Here is a 25,873-nt window from a genome sequence, read left to right on the forward strand (position 1 = left end):
TGGGTGTTTATTACTATTTTATATTATTGTTGTTTCGGTTGCTAATATCATTATATACTTGTTTCATAAAGTTTGCGACTGTTGACTGTATGCTGCTGCGTTTGTTGCCATTGCTGACGGATCTTGTGAATCGCCTGAGAACAGGAAACCGAGTATTTTTCCTTGTCAGACGGGTGGATTGCCTTGTGTTTTGGTTTCAGTCCCTGGTATTTATTCACAAATGTAATTCCCTGGTCGTTCAGCTCCAGTTTGTGCGGCTTTTCCCAGTCCAGTTTATTGGTTTCTTTTTAAATTGCTTTAGAAACACTTTCAGGTTGTTACTGGTTTTCTACTAAATGTAATGGATGTTCACAGTGGGAAAACAAGAGTAACCTAATGTACTGTAGTGCTTTACTTAAGAGTGTGTGGGATCTATATGAAAAGCCAAACATCTTTAGCACATTAATCAAATAATGAATTTAAAACTGAAAAGGCAACATTTGGAAGGTCTCTCTGATGTGGAGTAACTTAAAGAAAGCCTTTTTGTATCTACTAAATCCACTAATCGATCTAGTTATTCTACATGTAGCCATAGGTGTCTGAGCATATGGGTCTATACATTTGAACACAGCTGTTATTTGTGACTAATTTCTCTTGCATGCCAATTACAAGACATCACTTTGTTTTATGCTCCAAAAGACTGTTTCAATGAAAACATGAAGCAATGCACAGAGGATGCGCTGATTGAGTTTAATATCAATAAACTAACTAAGATGTATAACATGAATCTAAGCATCAGCCACATTTGTGCCAGCTGCCAAAGTTGTGTTTAGTTGTGGGAATCAGGCACCAGTAATGTAAAGGTAAAAGTGTCGTTGGTAAAGTAGTCTTTCTCCGGACTTGGAGAGACAAACATTCATAATATTACAATTGTGCTGGTGTGCCAACTTTCAGATACAATTCCAACTATAATTTAAACGAATGTAATTCATTTTAATGTATCCATTATAGTTGTGATGCACCTTGATTTGTCTCATTTTGTTCATTATTTTAGAATTTCATAAACCTGTGTGGTCTGCTGCGTATCAGGATTATTTCTCTTGAATGCCAATTACAGCAGCATTGGCATTCAAGAGAAATAATCCTGATTTTATTTATTTAGGCTTTATTTAGGCTTGAATTCAAATACATTTCAGTCACTGATTCTAAGCTGTAAGGGCATACCTTCCTCAACTTGCAAAGACCATTTGATACCAGAATTAACTGTCTATGGCCCCCCATTTGTTTGAAATATAAAAAGGTAGGCTTAAAAAAAAGTCTTGATTATTGATTGATCTGATTGTTTAGAGCAAGAAAGGAGTTCTTTTAAAATACCAATATTCTAATTTCGTAAATTTACACTTTTGTCTGGAAGATTTCTCAAATAGTGTTGTGTGTTTTGGGTGTGTGACACTCTACCATGCACGTCAAGATAATAATTGCTTTCCAATATCTGTTAAAGTAGTGTCCTTTCATTTATATGGGATAGAATAAACGTGCCATGTGTGCATTGCCTGCTCTGTCAGCAGCTGAATAAATTTCTAACTGGCATGTATTTGCATGAGGTATTATCGGATGATGTTTCCAAACAAATGACTAAAGAAAATGCTCAGAGATGGCGTTTGCTAGTGTAACACCGTGTCCTCTTCTGTCCAGTACACATAAACCATCTTTTTTCATTCACTCGTTAAATGACAAGTGTCGAAACATATTTTCTTTGTCTGTCTTGTCATGCTGTGGCACGTGCGGCGTACTACCTTATCTCCCTTCTTCCAATTGTTGCTATATGTCAATCTTATGTGAGGTCATACCCTTCATTTTTCGTAAGCCGTGTATTTGTTATTATTTCAGATTTTTGAGGCTAACCTTCCATATAAGCAGAAGCTGTTTTTTTTGCTTTTCTGATTTCTCAAAAAGGCAACGATAGTGACTTCCTTATGCTGGAGGTTTAGGCTGCTCTGTTATGGACTGAAAGATCATGTGTGGAACAGGAAAGCAATTTCAAACATTTCCTCTGTCTTTTCATTTACATTTTTCTGAGCTTGTGAAATGGTTCTGTAGGGAAAATCAGGGGATTTCCTGATTGTGAAAGAGATTATTAAACGTGCATAAAGCAGACATTAGGCCTTCTTCCCTAAATACTTGCTGGCCGGCAGTAGTTTAATCTTAGTGTATGTTCTTGTATTTCTAGCATTATATACGTTATTACCTGATTTGACTAACAGATTTGATAGGACAAACGCAGGCATGTTTCTCCTTTTTTGGTTACCCAGATTGGATGCAATAAAGTGGCAGTTTCAACTGTTATTAATACATGAATCCAATCGATTAAAACAAACTTAAGAAGGGAAATTCCTTAAGAAAATATTTACATAATACATTTTGTTGGATATTTCGGAACAATATTTGTATTTTTGCCTCTTCAGATTGCTTTAATCAAGCTTTGAAACACAAGTGTTAACTTATGTGAAGAATTTACAGTCTTTAGAAGCATGACATGAAATGCTTATAATGAAAGAGAATCTGTTGTTTCCATGTGATTGCAGAGTGAAAGCAATGGCTTGTGTACAAACAACATATGCCTTTGTTTGCTCTAGTTATATTTTTGGAAAATGGAAAAGAACAGCATACTCGGGAACCCCCCCCACACACACACACATTTAAAACTTTATGCGTCACATCATGTTTGTTTTCTGAAACTGCAACTACATACAGAGTGTAATGTTTCCCAAGAACGAATAAACCAGAAACCCAAACCTCTTGTTTATATCACTACAGGACCTAGGAAGTAGGCTACTGTGAAATAGTGTTGCATAACTTTTAATAGGGAAATTGCGTGAAAGTTACTGCAGTTGAAGTTTTGTTGTGTAGTAGTGCTCAACATGCTTTTGTAAGAACATCAAACAAATACAGCTCTGGCAAACGCACTTGAGCTGAACTGTAGCTGGATTCGTTTACAAAATGACATGAATATATGGAATATCAAACTGAAAAGCTAAAGCAAAGCACTTACAAGCAATTCTGTTTGAGAAAGATTGTGTTACTGAAACCTGTAAAATGACACAACTTGTCTGACCATGGACGTTTTTCTAGCCTTTTCCTGTCTCTTATTATCTTTGAGGTGTGTGTGTGTCCCTCTCATTCAGGAAAACGCTTTTGCCCTGGGATACGGCTGCACTGTTGTATCACAGTTAACGCTGTGTTTCTTCAACGTTTGCTGCTTCATGTGTTGCTGATGTGAAAGGGCATCACTGTTTTGCCGCGTTGTTTGCAAACACAAAGTGACAGTGTGTAGTGGAGCTGCTGTGTCCTGAATGCAGATGTAGACCGTCTGAAGTACTGCTCAGTTGCTTTACATACAAAATCTAAAAAGCACTCATAATATCGATTGTAGTAGTTATTGATTTTGCTCCTGTACCACATGCTTTGTGTCAGATGTTGGAAAATATCTACCTAACAGGAAATCTAGGCACTTTGTCGTAATGGAGTCTGTGTCCTTCATGGTCATTAAAGTTGGCCATGTGCTTTGTGTTAAGGGTTGCCATTACAGCTGAATACGAGTGTATCGTCAATTGGCTAGCTGATGGTCCGCTTAATTTTGTAGGCCTGTAAACAACATCCCTATCTCATTTTCCAGAAACGATCGTGTGACTGTAGAGTAATAGAAATCTGGATAATCAAGTGTGATGAGCAATTCTGTCATCTTCAAATCTACACTGGAAGGAAGAACTGTTCAGATGGATGCAACATGTTTGTTTTTTGAGGCCACTAGGGATATTTGTGACCGCTTTTCTCCCCAGCTTCAAAGACTGCATAGATCAATGTGGCATTGTCATCTTTTTCTTAGAATACATGTGTTGAGCATTGAGGCAGCCAGAACAGTGTTTTTGAATGTCTTGTCTAGGACCTTTTAACAATGAAGAACCGCACAACCATGTAACAAAATCTGTTTCTTTTTTTCTCTTTGGTTAAACTGGAAAATTGGTGTTTTCATTAAAGGCTATTTCCATTTAAGAATATTATAATATGTAGCCCATGATGAATGTGTTGATATGCCACAGACGAATTCCCATCTTAGTGTTAATGAAGCAAACGAATAATAGTTCATGTTGCAGAACTAGTCAAACAACATTAGTTTTGAGAATCTCTTGCTTTCTCTGATTGCTCACTTACCCAAGACTGTACTGAAGGGTTAAAACAAATATTTGAAGAAGGGTGGATCGGATTCCTCTGCTTTTAAATCCTCCAGTGTTTAGACAGATTAGTTTTATCTACTGGTATATATTTGCCTATCGGATCTGGAGTGAATCTTTAAAATAATACAAATAATAAATACTCCTTATTCTTTTACAATAGTATTTGAAAGGTGGTTTCAGTTTAATTGTTGTGTGTGGGATTTCACGGAGGCCTGCTGTACCGTTCCTAGCTCACATAATGGGACGTGTTCGGAAATTTCATGCACCTCAGGCTATTGAATCCTTAGTGAAAAGACGTCGCCTTGTCTTTTACTGTGCTAAATGGGCTCTGGTCTAGACTGATACAAAGTTGCAGGACTTCAGAGTCACTGCTGACTGGTGTGTGTGTAGGCTGGAAAATCTACTAAGTGTGTGCTTTTGGAAGTAGATGTGGCACAGAAAGCAGCTTCAAGGACACCCCACCTGCACCCAAAGATCTGGTGAAACACAGGGGTAAGACCTTTCTTTCAGCTGACATGAATTCATGTGTCCGGGCTGTCATCCCTGGATTAACTCCGTGTCGAATTTGATATCTTGGGTCTCTATAGTAACCTGGTGTAAAAACATAAAACGGGAGTAGTCCTGGGCGCGATCTTGGTTTACACAAGAATATATATCAACCCATTTAGTGTTTACTGTGCAGATGATAAGCTGCTTTTTGTGATTTTCATTTGAAAACATTGGCACGTTAATCTTATGAGGATGTGACACATGGTGATGCTAGTTTGATGCCTTTGATGGGCTTTGACTCCATGACTTATTTAGCAGTGCACTTATTTCTTATTTCTTAAATCTGTGAAAATCAGTGGATATGATGACATCTTACAGAACTGTGATCGTCGCTCTCTTCTGTAGTTTGTTTAGAAAACACTTTTAGTATTTTCTTCTCTCACCTGCCTGTAATGATTATTTTTAAATCGGGTATTTGTGTTTGGTCATGTATTTTTTTTTTTTTTTTTTTATCATCAACGATAAACTTTTTCCAGGTGTTTATTTTCCATCATGTACATAAACATAAATTTATCTCCAATGGTGCTGAATTTGACCTGCTGGTGCAATAGGTGTGGACATGTATGACTGGAAAAATGCGCATTCATGCACCTGAACACAATTAGGTCTCATAGCACCTCAGAGTTTACACGGTTAGTGTCAGTCAGATGAGAATAGTAATCCACAGTAAATTAAGCCCACTTGAAGAGAACTGACACAGTGGCAATGGAAGCAAGAATTTATAGACTTTTCAACTTCCCTTGAAATCTGGAAGTTTCTCTTTGATTTGCACAATCATAATCCACACTGCTCTGCTTTGGTCAGTTTCTTCCCTATTTTAAAAATACAGTGAGTAGTGTCTGTTCTGTGGTTAAAGTCTCACCAACTATTAATATTATTCTCACAGTAATGACCGTTCACCCAGAGCGAGCAATATTCTACCCAGACTTTATTATTGTAGCCTGGAAATTAAATAAATGTAAATTGTGGAATTACCTGTCAAACACTCCCTTGATAACCGTTCTAAACCTCTGTTCACTAGATTTATCTCCAGTAGTTTGACATTTATTTCACTTTTTTGGTAAATTTCCCATACATATTTTCAGAGCTCCTCCAAACTATGTTAAAAATTATTAAATCTGGTTTGTTTATAAATCTTGATGAAAAGATGAGGCTGTGTTGAAACCTCTGAGTTGCCTGGTCTTAACAGAAATCTTGACAGCATTGACGGTGCATGGGAGATCTGGCAGGCTAGGACTAATCCCACGGAATAGCCTGGCAAGATCGGTCGCTACATGTTTACAGAAGTGACTCAACGACGAACAGTGAAAGGGTTGTCTGACTGAAAGGGGTGGTGCTCTTTTGTAATATGAAATCAGAATCCGTTTCGGCTCATACGTGTGGTGTAAATGGCCGAAGAACGAGCTAGTCTATGACAATGCCAGCTGATACAGTGGTCCAGGAGTATGAGGAACACCTTCAGGCCATGAGAGATGCTTCCAGGTGTTTCCGAGCACGCTGTTGACCGACATCATTTTTTCCATTTTATCCTCTTCTCTTGTTGGCAATCATGACACAAAGCAGAGTTTACTTTGTTTTTCTGCTGCCTGTTTTCACGCAGTCTATTTTGAGACTGCTCTAGACATCGGAGGTTTTAATTCCATCACGTTTTCATTCAGTTTTAATACTTAATTTTCACTGATTCCATGAATCTAGTTCCTGAGGTTCTCAGGCTTCCATTTCTCATCCTCTGGCTGGTTCCTCTTTCAGACTTGAACCCTCAAGATCACAAACACCTTTGGTTTAATCTCATAGTTCTAGATGCTCGCTATTCAAATGCCTTATAATTCTGCATGTCATTTTTTAAGGTATCTTCTAGTACATTTTCTCTTCTGGAGAACAGATTGTATTTGTTCTAGGGCTGTCCTGAAGGGTCAATTTTTACATTTGAAGATTAGGAACACATTACCGTACAAAGTTTCGAAGCTTCGTTGGTGGTAATTTTCAAAATGTATTGATGACCTCACATTTGCTACCAGTGTTTAGATTTGAATGACAATCTTACTTTTTGTTTTAACAGGTAACCCATATAAACAAAATAAAACATCCCCTTGAATTTTTAAATAATTTATCCTGAACAGTAATCATGTTTTTATTTATACAGTGATTTGGTGTAAACCCCTTGATGAATAGCCTATACTCCGGTGTTCAATAACACTATACTGAAATTAGTAAATACTAAAGACATCGGAACACAGAAACCTTAACATTTGGGTTAATTATAATAAAAAGACTCCCTTCTACAGTTCAGAGTTTGTGTCAATATTATACAATACTGTGCAAAAGTTTTAGGCAGGTGTGAAACAATGTTATAAAATAGAATGCTTTCAAAAATAGACATGTTAATGGATTATATGCATCAATTAACTAAATGCAAAGTGAGTCAACTTCAAAACAGCATCAATTCTTCTAGGTACACTTGCACACAGTCAGGGATTTTGTAGGCATATAGTCAGGTGTATGATTAAACAATTATAGCAAACAGGTGCTAATGATCATCAATTCAATATGTAGGTTGAAACACAATCATTAACTGAAACAGAAACAGCTGTGTAGGAGGAATACAACTGGGTGAGGAACAGCCAAACTCAGCTAACAAGGTGAGGCTGCTGAAGACAGTTTACTGTCAAAAGTCATACACCATGGCAAGACTGAGATCAGCAACAAGACACAAGGTAGTTCTACTGCATCAGCAAGGTCTCTCCCAGGCAGACATTTCAAGGCAGACCGGGGTTTCCAGATGTGATGTCCAAGCTCTTATGAAGAAGCACAAAGAAATGGGCAACATTGAGGACCGCAGACGCAGTGGTCGGCCAAGGAAACTTACTGCAGCAGATGAAAGACACATCATGCTTACTTCCCTTCGCAATCGGAAGATGTCCAGCAGTGCCATCAGCTCAGAATTGGCAGAAAACAGTGGGACCCTGGTACACCCATCTACTGTCCGGAGAAGTCTGGTCAGAAGTGGCCTTCATGGAAGACTAGTGGCCAAAAAGCCATACCTCCGACGTGGAAACAAGGCCAAGCAACTCAACTATGCACGAAAACACAGGAACTGGGGTGCAGAAAAATGGCGGCAGGTGCTCTGGACTGATGAGTCAAAATGTGAAATATCTGGCTGTAGCAGAAAGCAGTTTGTTCGCTGAAGGGCTGGAGAGCGGTACACGAATGAGTGTCTGCAGGCAACAGTGAAGCACGGTGGAGGTTCCTTGCAAGTTTGGGGCTGCATTTCTGCAAATGGAGTTGGGGATTTAGTCAGAATGAATGGTCTCCTCAATGCTGAGAAGTACAGGCAGATGCTTTTCCATCATGCAATACCATCAGGTAGGCATCTGTTGTCGGACCCACATTTATTCTGCAGTATGACGAGGACCCCAAACATACAGCGAATGTCATTTAGAACTATCTTCAGCGTAAAGAAGAACAAGGAGTCCTGGAAGTGATGGTATGGCCCCCACAGAGCCCTGATATCAACATCATCGAGTCTCTGGGGATTACATGAAGAGAGAGAAGCAACTGAGGCTGCCTAAATCCACAGAAGAACTGTGGTTAGTTCTCCAAGATGGTTGGGCCAACCTACCTGCCGAGTTGCTTCAAAAACTGCCAGTGTACCTAGAAGAATTGATGCTGTTTTGAAGGCAAAGGCTGGTCACACCAAATATGGATTTGATTTAGATTTTTCTTCTGTTCACTCCCTTTGCATTTAGTTAATTGATAAATGTAATCTATTAACATCTCTATTTTTGAAAGCATTCTTACTTTACAGCATTTATTCACACCTGCCTAACACTTTTGCACAGTACTGTATATTGTTTGTATTATTATTATTAATAATAATAACTGGTTGATTAACAACAAACTTCCAGAATTAGTACGCAGTACTAAACACAGCTTCGTGGCCAGTTATTATGCATCAGGCATAATAATGTAACGACCTCCACTTTTGAGGTCGTGGTTGAAATAACACAAAAATAAGTCGTTTCCAAAACAAAACTGAGGCTTTATTTGACGCCAACAGAGGTACATTGACTTTCCCCCTTCTACACTGGCTCGGTTCCACTGGCTGAAGCGTCCCAGAGCTTTGTGTGAAACCAGGCCGGTGTGAAGTGTGTCCCTGTTGTGGAGGAGCAGAATGATTTTGAGTTTGGTTTGTGTTTCGTTTTAAAAACAAAGACTATTTTAACTTTTCCATGTGTAACAATAATAATACATATTTGCTATTTAGTATTATCATCATCATTTGTGCTAGTAGATAATTATTTTAAACGGCACAACATGACTACATTAACTTATTACTCTTTCTTCAGATTTGTAACTGCAAACAACACTTTTTGCTGTATTATTTTTAATTAACTTAGCAGACGCCTTTAACCAGGGCAATTACAGCTGAAACAAAATACTTGTTTCACGATTACTCATACAGTAACAGCAGCTACAATATAGCAGGTTAATTTAACTGAAGTGTGCACATTTCAGTCTTGGCGTTTAGAGACATAGTTAGAGACATAGAATCACTCTTGATACTCTTTACCACAAGCATGCTTTATCACAGTACCTTTTATTTAATCCCTTGGCTCATTAGCTAGATCCCAGTGACATACCTCTATATACCTTTCCTTCATCCATGGAGCTGAAAAGTATACTTGGTGAAATTTCCTTTCTGCATGGTAATTTGTTAGGTCACATGCATAATTGGAAAGTAATTACATTTTTTTTTAAAAGGTTCCCAATTAAAGTTTATGCGTATCCGATGTATGCTTCCTTCATCAGAGCATGTTGGAGTGATTAAGTTATTAGAGATCAAAAATGTCATTAGAATTGATGGACGTCTTATCCTATCAGGCTGATGGAGACAGTAACTGATTTCCAGTGGCATTGGCCCCACAGCTGTGTCTGTACTGCCTGGGTTCTGGTTGCTTAATGAGACCTGCATGAAGCAGGGCTGGATTTAATTACTTCTTAGTTTAGCTTTTTTAGGCAGTTTTCCTCACTTGTTTGATTTAAGCTTTGAAAGCCGCTGTTTATCACATACGGTTTCAGACATGTTGTTTAATCCCCCAGAAAAGAGATCTGTGCTTTGGCAAAACACTGACTAGCAAGCTTTGGCTCTGAGAGTGTACCATTTTAAACTCATGAAAGCATCAGTAACTTCTTTCCTTTGCTTTTGCAGATCACTTTCTTGGTTTATATTATTATTGCAGGGTCTTTTCACCTCTTTGGGACAATACTTTTGTTAAATTATACATTTGGCTTCAATTCAAAATGTGCCTCCTAGTTAGTTTAAGGTTGAACTGAAACCCCAGTTTAATTCTGAGAAGAAAATGTGTAATTAAAGATGTTCAGGTGTGAAAAGAGAGTTCAGATATCTATCTTGGGTCACACCACTGAAATCAGTTCAATTATAGGGTACATGCAGGATTTTCAGCCCTGCTCTTGTGACTGGCTGCAGTTTTCAACTCTGCTCTTGTGATTGGCTGTAATAGGAGCCTCGATGTTTACAGAATTAGCAAACCATATTTGTAAGCTCCGTCCTGCCTTTAAAGCTGGTGCTTGTCTGTCTTTTTCCCACAGGATCACCGGTGCATTGTGCAAATGCCTCACTAATGATATGCTCTGTGCCTCTGAGGTTTTGCGGCAGAACTTGATGGATTACCACGTTGCGAATTGACAATTGCGGTTGTAACTCTAAACTGAACCATCGTTTTTCTGCCTGCTGACTGCCACTGACAAGGTTCCTACGCTAGATGAAGTGCTGTTTATCTCTCTGAGGCAGCATGCCCCCTTTTCAGCACCTTTTTCAAGCATGCGATACCCCAACAAGACTTCTGTCATCAAGTCTGCCTGTGGCCGTGCTTCAAGCAGACGCTTTAAAAGAACAATGGAAATTCTCTCCATGTGGCAATTTCATTGGTCTTCAGAATGACCATTAAACTGCAAACTGTAAACTGCACTGACACATCGACTGAGGCACATTACTTATATAAGATTGCGTTCATTATATATTTTTTTTATTAGATGGTGGCCTTTCAGCATTGTTGGCATGCCTGGTGGGAGCTCAGCTCTGCAACCTCGCCTCGATAATGCCCTTTACACACCTCATTGCTAGACACGCCTTCACCAACCTGTGTCTGTGTTAGAAGGTAGAGTTGATTTGATGGGGAACTGTTTTCTGGGAGCTAGATTGAACCGCATGCTGGAAACCTGGGAATGTTATTTTAAATTAAAATAATTGCGAGCAATGTCACAGGATTAAAAAACAAAAAGAGAAATGTAAGTTTGTAAGTCACCTGCCTTCAACCACACACTTTCTTTCTCTTCAACTTTTGACTTCTCTACAGTGAGGACACCCCTGAATCTGTCAGCAATGCCTTGGAAATGTTCATGCAGCTCACCAAAATAATGACTGGTTTACCTAAATTGCCAGTGCTTATGCCTGAGTCTGAATGGTTTCATCCATTTGACATTAATTTGTTTGCCCATTCAGGTCACCTCCACTGAAAGTGTGGTTTGACTATCATTAGTAGGAAGTTGGACTCGCCCACATGTAGAGATAAAAACACTCTTTCTTAGAGCCGTATTCAAATCAAGTAATGTTTTCATGAAAGAGGTCACGTCTCCCTGTCCGACTGGCTGCTGGCTAATTGCCCTGACAACAGGATTTTGTCATGGTTGCTTTTCCAGCTCCAATTTAGACCATGCCTCCTGGCATGGTAGTGCACCTACACACGTTTTCAGTGATCCAGCAAAATAGATTCCCAAAGAAGTAATCCTATAAATCACTGTTATTTTCAAAGCCCTGATACACTGGGATAATAGCCTCCTGCAAATGACTTGCACAATGTAGAACAGCTGCACAGTATAATTAGTCTCTTCCTAAGTGAGTTTGTTTTTGAGCTGAATGCTTCACTTTGGTCCTTGCTGGCTTTGTGCTTTACAGTGTATAGTGAGTTTTCACTGCTACAAGTAGGAGAAAACGAGACTGGCACCCTTGTTTACAGATTGTGAATGTAAAAGTGTACAGAGAGGTGACTGTGGCCTGGTGATGCCTAGCTATGGCCTCCGTTTTCTATTTATTTTTGTCTACACTAAGTGTTTATTGGTGTCTGATTGTGTTTTATGTCCTTTTTACAGAAATTGACCTGACTTTTCACTATTTGAGTTAATGGCCCTCAGTTTCCTGCCAGCTGTACCTTATCTAACTGCAAACCTTCCCCCAGTGCACCACCACTCGGTCAGCAAACGCTAGCACCTTTGCCCTTTATTTGCCCCTAAAGGAAATTTGCCGTTTCCTGCCTGACTAAACAAATGCGTGAATGTTGAGAAAAAATAAAAATTAAACCCAAGCGCACTTGCTCTCGCTCGTTAACCCCCCCCACCCCCATCTCGTACATATATCTTGCGAGTATATATACACACACTTTCTCCTTGCTATGTCCTCACAGGGTTAGATCTGAATATCTCCCAATGCTGTGCTACACCGAATCCTTTCAATAAAATTCAGTTGAACTGGATGTTGATCTTTTGAATTGTATTTCGAAAGAAAAATGAAAAGAAAAGCAATTCTATTCCTTTGAGGGGTGGGAGGAGATGGAGTGGGGAAGGGGGCAGAGGGGGGCTGTTAAAGGAGGTTATTTTTGGAAAACGGCGTGACGTCTGATTGTGATGACGTCCATGGTTGCCATATGGAAACTATCAAGCAGAGAGCTGCTCTGGTGTGGTCTGAATCGCCTGTCACACTCCAGAACGGCTCGCATATCTGCCCGTGAGGCGGGATTTAGAATACACGTGACGGCTGTAATGGAAAGGTGAAAAAATAGCTTGGCTCTTGTGAGGTGTGCATCTGCCTGTCCTTGACTCCATAGATGGGGGCTCTGTATTAGATTTGACACCCCCAACAGTGATAACATTAAGTCTTCTTAAAGCAGCTGAGGAGAAAGCATAAATGTACCTTTTTCCCCCCTCTCCTTTTAGTGACTGTTAGATTTTGAAGATCCATCCCTCACAGTATTGACATGAAACTGCACAGTGAGGCAGATTTGAACTAGTTTAAATCTCTGAATCTCTGGAGGCTTGTGAAATCTGTGAAGCTCATATTGTGTACTCAGTCACTGTCTTGCTGGATTGTGGTAAACAAGTGCGACCCTTTGAAGGCTGACCTCTCTGGATGGTGAAATGTCAGTACCGGGGGGTGAGGAGAGGTGAAATACGTTAAAAACTACACTGGAGGAGATGAGGGTACATTTTCATCGGGGAAACGTGAATGATTCTGACGGTATTGTCATGCACATCATATGAAAGACCAAACCTAAGTGAGCATATTATTTTTTGCACTGGAAGCATTTATGTAAAACAAGCATGCTCTCATCTCTTTAGCCCTCAATGTAGCGCTTCACTTCACAAATGTGACCTCCAGGCTTCAAGCAGAACTTCGATCATACCCTGATCTAAAGGATCGTTGTGTGTTCCTGTCTGTCATCTGTGCCAATTAAAGCAGCCCCAGAGTCCAGGGCTTCCGTGATGTCCAGCGTTGAGGCCCTGCCAGTTGGGGGAGAGGATGTCGTAAGTGACGTCACGACACTGCGAAGAGCGGAAGAGGTCCAGCCGTCCCCAAGGAGTCCTGGCTCAGATCAGTGTATTTTTAGACGACAGACACTCAATCCTCTTTCCAACCTGTTTGTTTTGGGAAGTTATAGTTTTTTTTTTTTTTTTTGCCAAAATGCTTTTCTTGCTTTTTCTTTTTAACATGACAATCATGCTTCTCTTATCTCGCTCTTGGGGCTGCGGAGCTCCACTACGGTTCGTCTTTGAACTCTGATAGCATTACAGAGCACCCTTCGGTCATTTATTTGATTTTGTTTTTAATAATACTTCCCTGCTGCTCCCTCCAGTGTTGTGCTTGATGTTCTACATTTCACTCTTGACAGTGTTTTGGGTTTTATGGTCTGTTTCTAATTAATCGGAGGACCCAGAGTTATGCCTTTGCATACGAATAACAGATACAGATGATTAGATGGCAATGCATGAATGTGGAAGAGATTGTGGACATGTTTTTGTGTAAATAGACTGATGTAAGCAACTGAGGATGGAGTGGATTTTTTTTCTTCGGTTGATGGGATAGTAGATTAATTTAGGGGACTGCTTTCAAGGTGATTAATGATAATGTGGGTAGTACAGAAGTGTGAATACAGTCCTGGGGTTTACAAAAGACTGTTCCTTGAATAGTTCCCAATTAGGCGAATACACAGAAAATGACTTTGTTAATGTTTAGTTTCTTCAAAACAGTTTGTGGCTGCATGTGTTCTGCCAATATACATCTGGTTGTATTCATATAAAATGTGTTTGAGCCTCTAGCATGTCCTGAAATATATAATTTCTCGACAATTGAGGAATCCTTTTTTTTGTTAACTGAATCATACATCTACCATTGCATTGAGAGGTTTGCTCAAAGGTGTGTGTTATAGCCGTATTTATATTGTAAGGATAATTAAATCAAATCCGTTAACTACGTGATATATTGAATCCACTATGTGGTATGCTGACTTTGCCACATTTGATTTTTGCTATTAAGTTGTTACCTACGCAGTACGCACTGTATTTAGTGTAGTACGTGTCTCCTGGGAATAGAAACGCCTCCCATGCTAATGTCTCTGAACTGCATGTTTCTTATCTTCTCCATACTTTTGGAGGTCGAGCCAGTGCTCCTTTCACAATTACCCCTTTGTGTGAACGGTGAAGTGCATGGACGTAAACAGCCCGAGAGTATGTCATAGCTGCATCAGACACAGACGCAGGCAGCCCTCCTGCCTGGCTCGTAAACGAACGGCTGTGGGTCTTTCTAGGTCTCCTGATTGCTCACGCATCGAGCCTCTCTTGCCACCAGGATAATGCTTTCGATAATGCATCACAAGATGTGCAATGGGGTACATGGTGTGACAGTCCATTAAGGCCTGTGACCGTTGTTTTGTTTTGTTTTTCTTTCTTTTTAGGTCTGTAGCTCTATGTTCCACCCTTGAAAATAAAAAGCAACCTTGTCAGATTATGTAGTGTGGCAAGTGCATTTTTATCTGCCGAAACACAAAGGTGCTGGTTTATCTCCGACCAATATATTTAATGCATTGTATTTGCTGGTTTATAATGTTTATTTTCTACTGTGTATTTATGTAGATGTTGTGCCAAGGTCTCTTGTAATGTAACTAAATGTCTGCAAAATCATTATTGTGCAAATGTAATTGGCCATTAACAGTGTAAATATTTTGATACAATAATACATTTCAGACTGTCAAACATCTCAGTACATGCTTGACACTGCATATAAACTTTTGTATTTCTTCTTCCAAGCTAATACCTATGATTTTGTTTAACAAGGTTTTCTCAAGCACCATAGAGTTAATGTCCTTCAAATTGCTTAATACATTTAGGGTTTATTTTTATTTTATTTATTTTTGTCTCACTGAATGAGAATTGCTGAAACATCCGTATTCTTGTAATGTTTTGCTAGCTGAGTCTTGTGTGCCGGGTTCCAGAGAAGTGTTGAAAATGAGGGATTCGTCATTTGATTGTCAAATTGAGGTGACTGATGGTTTGTTTAAATAAATAAAATAAAAATTAGAAAGTCATGTTTTATTGCAGCCTGTTGCACACCACTCTACAACCATCAATGCTTTCTGCTTATTTGTGATCCATTTTTAAATGCAGGCATTTTACTTCACTCTTAACTGAGATAGGAATACTGGTTGGCAGTGCTGGTGTTATTGTGACATCTTAGCCAACCGGACTATATAGATAGCTGGTCTGCTAATCAGTGGCTACGATAGGAGTGCTTTTGCCTGCCACATGTTCATTGCAGCATTTATTTTGCTCTACCAATCTTCCTGCAAAAATTAGATTTAAGATGAAGGCCGCCACGTTCTCACCTTTTTAAAATCAATAAATGTAGCTACTGAGATTACTCATGTAATTCCAAGAATGAGTTTAATATCTGTACTTTCCAGAGTTTACTTTTTTATGGCATTGCCAGTTTGTATTTGATATTGGACTAACTATTTCAGGAAAAACTCTTGGATATGATGACGATGAATGGCGGGACAAATACAATTGTTGCACAAATTGTTTGTAATACTGATACAGGCTATCAGAAGGAGGAAGTAAAGAAATACCATGTTTATTTGCTTCCTCTTTCTTGTAGCCTGTATCAGCTAAGTCTTATTTTTGGAGCAGAATGTACTGTATGAATTTAGGCAAAATCACCAACGGAGAATCTTATCATATTTGCATTTGGGTTAGTAGGAAATATACCGTAATGATGAACACAGGTTTCTGTTCTCAACAATCAAGCCTACTGCAAATGGAATAAGGGTTTGACGATATCAACCTGTTGTAAAGTTGCATTTCAAGTTTGAAGCATGTCTAAAATGTAATATTTTAGTCTTTAGCTGGGGTTCTCTTGGTGTTTTTAATTCAAATTGTGGAAACAAATATTTGATGTTACTGAATAAAGTAACTAAAACATTTATCGGCACTGGGTTAATTGCACACGTAATTTCCAAAGTTGTTGTTATTTTTTTTACCAGATAACCCTTACCAATCACTCAATGATTTCTATGTATACTGTGAAAATACACCGCAAATCCATGCTTTGGGTCAAAATTAGCGTTTTTATATATGAAAGCATCTGTAAATAGGCTGTGTAAAATACAGCCCTGTGGATTATTTCCAATTGTATTATTTATATGCTTTAAAGGTAATGCTTTACTGGACTGAAATGAATTCCCTGCACAGTTTGCTAGTATCCATTTCTAGACTCAAGGCACAATATGGATTCACATATAAGGGTATAAAATGAAACTGACTTGTGTTTGTTTGGGTTTCTTTCATTTGCATGCTGACTGGCAGGACACAGTTCCTGCTTTTCTTTGTGTTGTAAATATATACCGTGCTTACAACAAGAGGAAACTTCAAACATGGACACGTGAATGGTCTCGTAGATTCTGTAATTTGCGAATTGTCGTCTTAAGTCTATGACTTTATTATTCATGCAGAAAAACCTTCTTTTAGGAAAGATTTTAACTTGTCTTTGGTTAGCCGCTTGGCAATATCCGAGTGTAGTCTTTATTTTTCTCTCATTCATTTTATTTGTCCAGATTAGTGAGAACAAGAAAAATATTTTTCTTTGGAGGATTTAAGAGATTTGGTTAGCATCAACAGAAATTAAGAGAAGACCAGATTAACCTTGTGCATAGCTTTTTTGAGTTTAACTTCTCCCAGAGTATTGTGAATGTGAATTTCAAGTGTGCAAAGGCCTGTTAACCTATAGCCTATCAGTTGACTGTGTTGGTTAAGCCCATGCTTTGCTAGTTTGCTTTTCTAGTGCCGCTTGTATGTCTGATTGCCGAAGAAGAAATGTTTTATGTTAACGTCATGCTAATTATTTTTCATTCAGCCCAGAGGAAGCGGCATATTTCCAGTGCCATGCTGATAAGTGTTTGTGTGTGATGTGGGTAATGTAGCCATAATTCTGAGAGCTGACATTAGACTGGCAAAAATGAAGTGTGGGAGCCACAGCAAACAGAGGAGAGGAGTGTATTAACATGTTGCTTAGCAACTGGTGGAAACAGTAGGTAATAAATAGTTTTTTTCGTTTTAGAAATGTCAGTAAGAAAATATACAATATTCAATAGCAGTGAAACAATATCGAGGTGCTTTCATTTTATGTTCATTTCTGTTTACATTGGCAGCGCTTTCTTATGAAAGTGAGCCGTCTGTGAGGGCCAGTTTGCTTGCCATCAGTGGAATGTATGTTTTATATAAAAATGTATAGAATTGTACGACAATATAAACATTTTGATTCAATACTAGATTTAACATGTTGCATTGTTCAGACTCTTCCATATATTCAGAAAAGACCCTTCATGCTGTAACTTCATTCTGCCAAGCAAAATAAAGTCCTTTTGACTCTGCTTTGTTTGTTTCGTTAGTATTTATTGTTACAGATCAGTGAACTTCATTCTCAGATTTTCTTTTTTTGTGTTGAAAAAGCATATTGGGGTGGGGGTCAGTTATTTTAGGATTTTTTTTTCTCACAACCATCAATTGGAGCTGTAGATGCGATATGCTCTCAATCTTTAATTTGCATCTTATAAATTGTGTATCCCTCCTTCCAGTATAGATGACGCTTCGTAGACTTTATTATAGTTACAGATTACTAAAAGGCCACTTAATCATTATGTACCTCTAAATATTAGGTTTACCTTTTAGCCTAGGTATTTATTTAAAAAAAAATTAAGGAACTAGGTATTAGTAGTGTTTAAGTTTAGGAGACACTGCATTCTCAAAGACTTTCTTTGGCATTTTTGAATAAATACAGGAAATCAAATATTTTGGTTAAGACGGCGGTAGTCTTCAGTTTATGACCTGCTTCGTGATTTCAGCTGGGGAGTGCAGTCTTTATCTGGACAGTGTTTCCTGCCAGTTGCCTAGCAATCCATTAAACTGCACAACTTTTGCAACCGTCGTCTGGGAGGTTGTAATGAATTTTACATTTAATTTTGGAGAGTAATGTAATATGTGCAAATGGAAATGGCCAGATTTTTGAAAACATCCCCATTTGTCTCTGAATGTTTGAAAATCAGGTATATCTAAGGCTTAATGTTGCAGATGTACTTTTGGCTTGGTTTTCATAGGTACATATAAAGTTTAGATTTGAATTAATCAAATCACAATGTATAAATGTAAAATTTATTTTGTACCTTCCATTCTTAATGCTGTAATTTGTCTGGTACTCCAAGTCCAGGCTTTGATGTTAAGGAGATTAATGGAAACTGGGAAACCCATGCTTTTGGATCCCTTCCACAGATCAAAGCTGTTTGGGTTTTTTTGGGTGCGGGTTTGTGCCACCAAATTGAGGATGAGGAATAACTGTAAGGTGTGCATTTGCTGACACCTGTATGCTGTAGGTGAGAGTGGCTGTCCCTGCATTTACAAGCATCTATAGTTGCAGATTAATGTAGCAATATTTTTTCTGTGGGAAATGCTGTCTGATTGTGAGTAAGAACTGTAGTATGCAAATGTAGGAGGCATGATGCTAGTTCATATGACCTGTTATATCAACAAAATAGGATCATGTCCACAAACGTTTTCATATTTACTGAGAAGTGAAAAGTATCTTTTAGCACGGTTTCCTTTTCAAAGGTTTTTAAAGTTGTACATTTTGTATTTTTTATGTATTTTGCTTTGGTCTGGTACTCCATTTACAATGCTCTGATTTTTCTAATCGCCAAATCCACTGTTCCTGTGAGTAATAAAACCAATAAAGGCAACTTCCTGTCAAAGAGCTTTTCTGTATTTTAACTTGGTGACAGAGACTGATAAAGCAGGTCCATAGCAATATCAAAGCCTGCAAGATGTTCTAGCCCTAGAGCTCATCAGAGCTCATGTGTTGGCATGGTTAGAGGTTAACAGTTCACTAATTAGGTACTTCCCCATTGTATTCATGCTCATAGAATGAACATGCATGTGTAATTCACCCAATGCTTTGTCCAAGAATAATGCCAACGGAAAGATGAGAGCTCAAAAATTATAATATTAAAATAAGCACTTCGTACATATCTTCGAACATTTCTATGCCATTTTTGTGCCCAGAATAGACATTCCCATGTATGTGAAATATATCCACTGAGTTTCTTATTAAACTGTTAATTTCTATTGGCGTGCAGTCATACTGTCATTGTCCACTGACCCTATACTTTGCCAAACCCTTCCAACTCCGCCCCTGTGCACATTTTTCATCTGTTTTTATGATGATGTGCCCTGTGTTTATCATAGAATAAACCCTGGCAACCTTTTATAATCATTGGCCAACCGTACTACAGGGCTCGCTTCCCTTTATGATGCCTACCAGTCCATCTCGTAAACCCACAGAAAAAACATCCAGTCAGTGTAGGCCCTGTGGTGAACATTTACCACCAGAGGCATCCTCTTTGCTTGAACAGAGTGATGCTGTGTTCTTGCTTCCTTATTTCATTAGATTTTGTTGGATTGGTAACAAGGGGCATTACATTGTACGGTGCCACTTTCCAAAAGTGAACACCAGTCCTTCATTCATCGGGTGAAGGATATGGATCTAAGGAAATTGGTTGTGTGTTTCCGTGCGATGCAGCCATTTGAAAAAGGCAAATGAAGCATTCCAAGAAAAGGAAAAAAACAACACGCACACACTGCTCATTTATACCATGGGGTTGAATGAGTCAGCTGACTGATTTTAACTTCTTCTGTCTGCCTTTCAGTTCTTGCTGGATGTGAACCACTCTAGAGGTTTAATCCCCGCTTTAAATCTGCCCTAGTCAAGCGAGCTGATTCGAGATACCGATTCTGAGCTGTACTGGGGGAACATTGTTGTTTGACCATACGTGAAAATAAATATTTAGATTTGAGAATTGTTTCTTTGATTCTGCATGCAGCACTTCACTTACTAGCAGGTAAGGAGGAAGTGATGTCATAGTCCCCAGTGCAGCTCTTTGCTCCTCCCACTTAGTGGTGCTCAGACTTCTGTCCTGCTTCAAAACCTCTTGTACTCGCCGAGATACAACCGACTGCAACGTACTTCAACCATCTTCATCTTGATTTAAAAGGGCAAATTGAATCTTTTAAGCAATTTTAATTTTTTCATTCAAATAACTTTATTTGTGAAACATCCAGTATGTCTCCATTGCTTCACGGTGACTTTCATACCTCTCTGTCCCCCTCCTGTTTGTAACATGCACAACTTACTTTTGTTTTGGCTTCAGACTGGCATCCGTGGCTCTGCTGCCCCCATCCGTGAGGCAGTGTGTAGTGCAGCAGCAACAATTCGGCAGCATTATGCGTTTTGGCATTCGGCCTTTCCCTTTCCAAATTCCCTCTTACAGCACATCCTCAGTTCAGCTCAGGAAACATCAGACTTGTGCTCTTCTGAACTTTACTGCATTCATTTTTACTGTGACCCCTAATTAACACAACCTTTAGCCAATGTGTTGAGGGGAATATTCTGCCTCTGTTGTAACAAACTTTTCCTGTAGTTCTCAATAACAGTATTAAGGGCTTTGGAAGGTGTTTATAAAGCCATGATGGGTCTGTTAGTGCACTAGGAGTGAGGCAATTTCTTAGTTCACTGACGCACTAAACTACCAAGTATCTTTCTAATGTTGACAGCGATGGGTAAAAGGGAAGCTTTCAGGGGTGTTAATTCCCAAGGCTGAACTCCATCCCAGGCAATAGTAGATCATTGTTCACGTCTGATTCAACATCCCGTAGCCTGGTTACGTCTCCAGCTGGGCCGAGCTGTTGGCACTGGAACTGCTATCTCACAGCAGTGATTCATGGCTCAAGATTTGTTTCCTTCACTCTTTCAGATCCCACGTCGTCTTCAGAGGCAAAGACCATTGAGGGTTCATAACCATTGTCTGTACAAAAGGTGAGCATTTGTTTTTGGTGATTTTAGTTAGTTTTGTTTTATAAATAGGTGAAAGATGTGCTATTGGAAATACATGCTTGTTCATGTTGTAGTATATAAATGGGAAGCAGCACTTCATTTGAGATTAGCTTATCTGCCCCCCAAGTTGCCCCAAATCATAGCTTAACAACCATGGTATGATCATGCTTGTTTAAAATTAACTCATGGTTTGTTGTATGTTTTCTGTCGTGTTCCTTATTCTCTTAGTTATGGTTAGTGTGTCTATTTAGTTCTGGTGAAATACTGTATTAAAAACTGCTTATTTACATTAATGTTGCCAAATCTATCCATTATTTTGTGTATGTGTTGGTGGGTGGGGGGGGGGGGGGGTTGTTTTATTTTTAAAACATCCACATAACCCAGATTGACTTTCACATATTGAATGTTAACTTGTATTTAACTTTATATGTATGCAATAAAATAACTATTTTGGTTATAGCCTTTGGTTTCAACCTCCAACAGCTGCTCCTGCCCCTAGTATTCAAACACGTTTGGTTACATAAGCCCTTGTGCTCCTCTATCCTTTTGTTTGTTGATACTGCCCTCTAGTGGGTCTCTGGTCACAAACCATATAATCAACTGGTGACTCCCTATATAAAAATGCAGCTCTTCCTGTATCCTGTGTGTGTAGCAGGGGGGGGGGGAGAGTGGTGCAGAGCTTTATTCTAAATATCGTAAATATTAATGTCTGGTCCGAGTGTTTTGCCTGACCGACAAGTAATTCATAAACACTTTGCGGAGACTTGTGGTTGTGGACTATATATATATTTTTTGAATAGCTTGTTCTAAATGCAGTCTGTTCAACAGTACACTTATGTTTACTGTTGTAGGACTGTACAGGTTGAAGGTTGAAACATCTGTAACCTAAAACAATATTTGCATGTAACCTGATATTTAAAAACACTATAATTCAGCAAACTGTGCTGCCACTCAATTGGGACATTGCAGGGGAAGTCTGCAGAGAAGCTCACAATGCAGGAACATTTGAAAATCTATTTTTTTTTTTTTTTTTTCAGTCTTCACGTGGCTCAGCCTTGCTTAATGCTTTTATGCAAATGAGGATGTGTGTTGAAAGTGCTTGGCTAACATTTTGAATGCAGTTAATCCAAACGCAGTTGTGCTAACCTAGCGCATGATCAGCATGGCAATGAAACGAGGGCTTGCTTTGTTTGTTGTGCTGAAAAGGCTGCATTTCTGCTCCTCAATCAGGTGATGGCGCCTGGTGCTCACTCGCACGTCCCCTGGCTCATTGTCCGCTCACCGAGCATTGCCGAATGTGCAACGTCTGTGGCCACTGCCATGCTAGTAGCATTCCAGAATTATTAGATCTGGCTCTTCTGTTCGCTTTGCACTGGGGAGCTGCATGCAGGGAATTACTGTAATTGTCAAGCTCTGTGTGAGCTCAGTTGTATTGGGAACTAACTAATTAGAGGAAGTCTTATCTTCAACTCATTTCGAGTAATAAAATAGTTTCCATTTTTATGACCAGCAAGAACACACTCTGGCCTTGTTTGAAATACTTGTGTGTTTGTGTTGCACGATTAGGACGAATGCATTAGGATCCCATATCACACTGACCCAGGAAAGAACTTGGCACTGTAATGTGAAACTGTTTTAACAGCATAATTAGTCATGCACACACCCTGCCCGTGTGTAGATGTGTCAGATTCCCTGAGTGCTGGAGACTATTCCACTTTCTGTACACTGGGTGTCACCAGTGCCGCCATGGGAGATCAATGCAGAACAGTGCTCTTTGAACCGCTGGTCCTTTTGTTGAATACCAGCATGATCATTTAGGTGGGGTTATTTCCCACTGTGATTGGTCTCAGGGTCTGAAATTATATTCTGCGGCTTGTTTGAGTTTAAATGAATGAATACATTTCCTAGATTGTTTGTTTGTCAAGGTGAATGTATATTATTTTATGTTGTAGTGATTTGAATTACTTTTTTATTGCTTTCTATTGCAAATTAAAAACAATCCTGAAATGGGTAACCCACAATAACAGTAAATCACAAAGTGGGAGGAGATTGTCAGAACTACATGCTAATAAATTAAGAATGTCTGACAAAGAAAAAAGTTTGTTCCACCAAGTTGTGAAACAGGCCGTACTGTATTTCCATGCTGATGATGGTAGCAATGTCTGTGCACAACGCGGGCTGCCTGGCAGCAAGCTTCCAGTTGAGTCACACCGGAGAGACAAAGGGCCTGCTGGTGTGCAGGTGCCTGGTTTCATCCCGTGTCAGTAGTAAATTACATGCACCGAGTGTCTATTGTGCCTCTGATCCCCTGTAATTGCTATGGAAGCGTGTGAGTAAAACTTCACCCTGGCCATGCTGACTGCGCAGGTGTCGCACAATAGCTCTTTCTCCAGCCTGACAGGTGTGCCGAAACGTCATCTCAAAGAACTCTCTATTGCACTGTTTTCGGTTGATGATGTACAGATGGCTGAGGAAATGCATATAGTTAAGGCTGGATTCATCTCATTAAAATGCACAGCTACAGAAGCACAATCCCTTTGGTCTTTGCTTTGCTGAAACTTGTCATCCCCACTAAACATTTTGCAGAGTGCCTCCCATGTGTGTGCCTTCACAGTATCTGAAACGCTGGGAGCCATGCATGCGTGTCTGATCACACGGGTTTCACACGTGGCCGAGCTGCCAAGACTTCCCGGCCATTTTCCAAATAGTATCACCGTCCCGTTGTGAGCTACATTGACCCTAGCACAGTGTTCTTGGCAAGCTTCCTGAGAAGCGTATTGAGAAAGCACTGGGGTTTCATCACCACCATTGAGAAGCCCAGCCGTCATGGCAGCAGGAAGTGCTTCTGGTCTGGCTGCCGGCAGCTGTCACAAGAGCTCCTCAGCCAGCAGAGCACTACTGTAGGAGGCTGGGAGCTTTCGCACCCTCGAAACAGGAACTGCTTTTGTTCGAAAGTACGGCCCCTAGAGCGCTTTAAAGGTTGCAAAGTTTAAGGTTATAGGCACATGATTCCTTGTAAACGAAACAAAGGAGGGTTGTTGGAAACGCAAATTGTTCCTCTTTTGACCCAGAGCGCAGCCCTGCCATTTCCTTTTTCTTTTGAACTTGAGCACCTGTTTTGCGTTTGCAACTCTGAGAATCGAGCGCTTTGCAGAAACCCTGCCTATGGCTCTGACCATGACCTACTTTGTTTCATTCTTCTTGCAGAGCCAGAATAGAATCCCCCCCATCCCAGGTGGCTGTCAAAGGGCCACAACTGCAGCTTCTGTAAAAGAAACCAAAACAAACTGTCTTGTTGTTCAGATCGGTTGCTGAAGCTTTTTGCAAGCAAGAATTCTAAACTTTGCATACATGATGCATTCAAATATCCAAGTACCAAAGAGCACAGAACTAGGTCAGGAGTTCACTGATAGAGCTGTCAAAAGTGTCATTCTCTTTGGTATTGGTATTGTAGTGAAAGCCCAATGTGAATAATGTCAGCACCCATGTGACTGGTTAAGAAGTGACCTCTCTATGACTTACATTTGAGTTTCTGTATCTTCCAAGTTCTGCGGATCACTGACATAGATAAACAGAGGAGGGCTTTAGCGTGCACTGTGGATGATATGATTTTTTTCCCCTCATTAACCAGATGTGATGCTTCCAGCTCCTTGCCACACAGCAGTGTAGGACCGTGTGCGATTTAATCAACGTAATTGTTCACTAGAGCAGGCTAGAGATTGGACAGAGGCAAGCAAAGAACAGGTAATCGCATGTATAGCAGTTACCTGGACACTAATAAAGGACCCTTCCACTGTTACATTCTCCCAACAATACATGACATACCGATTTAGAGATTCAGCTTTCCGTGGAAAATTGTCTATTAGCCTGAATGTCTTAATGCAGTTTTCAATCGCTGACTGTGGCCTACTTGAATTCTTCTAGAACTAGGTCAGAAAATCAATTCAGGCCACAGTGCCGGCTGAATGTTTGTTTGCAAAGTGTTGCTTTTGTTGTGTGCATTGCTAGTCCAGATTTTCAGTGATCAACTACAGAAAATGTAATTCCCAGAACAGCTGCATTTTATGGCAGTTTTAATGTATGTATATAATGAAGCACCACACAGCCTGCCAACATTTTCAAAGTAAAGATCATAAGTATTTGACTTTAAAAACACTAATTTTAATATATTTGCTTACATATTTTGGAAAATATGTAAACGTCAAATGGTATAAAATAGGCTGTGGTTTCCTGAGCATAAGCTTACAGAAGCAATTGGCTAATTAGTTGAAGAGGTAGAAATGCAGGGCCTTTCTTGTGGACAGGACATCGCTCACATTCTTGGGCTTTCATGTGGACTGTGTTTTTAACACTTGTTGTTTTATCCATATTTGCTTTTGGGAATGTGACAGATTTATGAAATACGTGGACAGGTTTTATTTTGCTTTTGGTTTTCATTCTGGGTTTGGTCTTGGTCTGAAGCTGCCTGGTGCCCCATGTGACATGAAAGGGTTGTAAAGGCAGTTTCCAGTGAGTGCAGCTGGCGTGCAGCATACTTTTTTTTAATGTTTAACTTCAGACAAGATTCCCTACATACCACAGATTTCCCTTGCTGGGCCAGTAGTGT

General features: G+C 39.5%; 1 protein-coding gene across 1 annotated transcript in view; it reads left to right on the forward strand.

The window, feature by feature from the left end:
• The window catches only part of gng12b (guanine nucleotide binding protein (G protein), gamma 12b), a 50,559-nt gene that overhangs the window by 386 nt on the left and 24,300 nt on the right, over nt 1–25,873 (forward strand). The window contains exon 2 of the mRNA XM_066692638.1: nt 21,188–21,249. The gene's annotated coding sequence lies outside the window, so the exon portion shown is untranslated. The remainder of the gene's footprint in view (nt 1–21,187; nt 21,250–25,873) is intronic.

This window comes from Amia ocellicauda, chromosome 19 (assembly GCF_036373705.1).
Source record: "Amia ocellicauda isolate fAmiCal2 chromosome 19, fAmiCal2.hap1, whole genome shotgun sequence".
NCBI lineage: Eukaryota > Metazoa > Chordata > Actinopteri > Amiiformes > Amiidae > Amia > Amia ocellicauda.